Source organism: Sphaeroforma arctica (assembly GCF_001186125.1).
Source record: "Sphaeroforma arctica JP610 unplaced genomic scaffold supercont1.202, whole genome shotgun sequence".
In the NCBI taxonomy this organism is placed as follows: domain Eukaryota; class Ichthyosporea; order Ichthyophonida; genus Sphaeroforma; species Sphaeroforma arctica.
Window position 1 is genome coordinate 62,973 of NW_014040356.1, and position 2,628 is coordinate 65,600.

Genomic DNA, 2,628 nt, shown 5'->3' on the forward strand with positions numbered 1-2,628 from the left:
ATATATATATAGTCGAGCGACGCAGATATATCGCAAGATGGTTCTCGCACTTCTTCGTGACCATTGCGCACAAAAGTTTTACTCTTGGTGCAGATGACTCCGACGTGTAAGTGGAGCTGGAGCAAGGTTTGTTGGTAACACTTACTCTTGGGTTTGAGAGGAAATAAAATGGTCACCAAGCCGTGTTGACCTGTTAAAACTTGTAGAATCCTGTATAGTATGGAGAGTAGCTGAAAGGTACGAGACAATAGAATACAGTAGACCACTTCTCAATTATGGTTATCTCAGCTAGGAAAAGTCCTTAGTTTGAGAGAACCAAACAGAGTCTTTCTTTGTGTTTTCACTAGACTCAGGATTTACTCGAGTGTTTCTCTCATACGCGGGAGTCCCGGTATAGCTTACCAGTTCTACCGCTAGTATTTCTGATGACTAATATCAGAAATATTCCAATCCTAATTTCAAAACTCAGTATCTGATTATTCTGGGTTTTGGGATTTGAATTGTCTTTTTGATAACCTGGTCCCTAGATGCTACATCCCCCCCAACTTTATGCTTCTTAGCCTGCGTAGGAGTAGAAAGTGACATCTTATAGTACTAGATTATCTAGAGGTTGGTGTTTGTATACAGGGAAAAATTTGTCCCTTACGGGGCATAAGATGAAAAATCTGCCACCATTATCTATTACATATTACCGATTAATATAATTTATACTTTATCAGGAGTCCTCTACCATGCTCATCGGGGTCAGTCTTGACCAGTGCTCTCGGTTGATCTCAACTTGGCTTAGGAAAACGCATCTCAACGGTGGCTCTACAGCTGAGTCTCTGGTCCTTGTCCCGCTGGTGTACGGGGGGAGCATGCTTCTAGGCGAGAAAAGTAGGAGTGTCCTGTGGTATCAGTGAGACTTGCTTAGATCCCCCGCCTCGTGCGCTGTCTGTGGCTCGCTGATCTTTCATCAGTGCTCTTGTCGCTGGCTTCTTTGGCCTTGACTACCTTCTTTTACGTCTCCGGCGTTGACGATATGTTGTAATGACATCAGCATCTGCGATGTCTGATTCGTGCGTCCAGGTACACTCACCATCTATCCATTGCAGTAGGTACTCCTGGGATCCATCACCTCGGATGGACGGTATGTCGTCGACTATCGGGGAGAGCTGAGTCTCTTCGTTTGGTTGTACGTGATTATTGGAAGTAAATGCTTCCGGAGCACTGGCCCCTTGTACGAGGCCAAGTAGCTCATCACTGATCGAGTCAGGTTATTCGGGGGCTCTAGTCCCATCAAGGTTACAGACAAAATACCCGTTGCCCTCCCTGGATACTATTTTGTATGGTCCACCATTTGGTGCTGTTAACTTGTTTATTTCACCTTGATAGCGGTCCATGACAAGGTCCCCTTCCTGCAAATTTATATACTTCTGCTGCTCGCATCTTCTCTTGATACTGTGCAACATTACTATCTAGTTGTGGCCTAATGGCTTCTTCTAGATTTTGCAGTCGCTCTTCCCAAGATACTGTTGTACTGGGTGCGGTCACTGGCTCTTTGTAGTCCGTGAGTTGATTCTGTCTGCGACCAAAGTACACATTAAATCGCGGTGGTTTGTGTGTACGCAGATTATGGCCCATCTGTACGAATGGAAGTCGTGAACACCAGTTACCTGGATTCTGTTCCGCAAATTTCCGTAGCAGTGGCATGAGGTCTCTATGTGATTGTTCGTTTGCACCTAAGACTTTAGGTTGATATGGCCGAGAAATTAGGAGTTGCATTGGCGCTTGCTTAGCAACTTTGAGAGTATGTTGTTAACATATTCAGTGCCTTGGTCCGTTTGTATGATTTGTGGAAATCCATGTTCACACATATTTGGTACCAGTGTGCGTGCTATGGTAGCCGCCGATTTGTCCATCATTGGATGCAAAATGACGTACGATGAATATACATCAAGCCATGCTAGCACGTATGTGTGTCCTCTATTGGAATTCAATAGTGGCCTTATGGTGTCCACTTGGACTCTGTCGCTTGGATATGCGGCTGTAATTGATTGTAAGGGGTGAAATCCCTTTTTGAGTATTTTCTTTTTGAGACATGGTATACATCCATCAATGAACTTGTGTACATGTTGTTAGATATCAGCCCAATCATGCCCATCTGCTTGCAGCTTGTGTACTGTTTCCTCCAGAGTGTAATGTCCCAAGTTGTGGTATTGTTCGATGATATTGACATGTGTCTTATATTACGTTGCCTGTGGTGCGTCTCCAGAGTGAACTGGTTCTGACGCTGCAACGTGTATAGCAGGTTGTTCCCGCGTCGAGTCAAAGTATGGAGACTTAGCTTCTATCTTTGCGACTAATGGGACACCCCATGGTGTTTTTCCACAAGCCATCTTGCCCTCTTTGAGGAAAGTATTGTTTGTGTTTTCCACTAGCATCGGATCTTCTTCTAGTAAAGACAAGAACTTTGGAAACCACGAGGCATTGGGGTAGTATGGTACACATATCGTGACGCTGGTTGCCTCTTCAATGACTTTGTCAAGGACATCGGGTATGAGTTCCCATGGTGGGTTCGCCCATGCATTCACTTTCTGCGCCCACTTCTGTTGTAGCGCATTCTGTTCTTTGGTGTAGTATTTATCT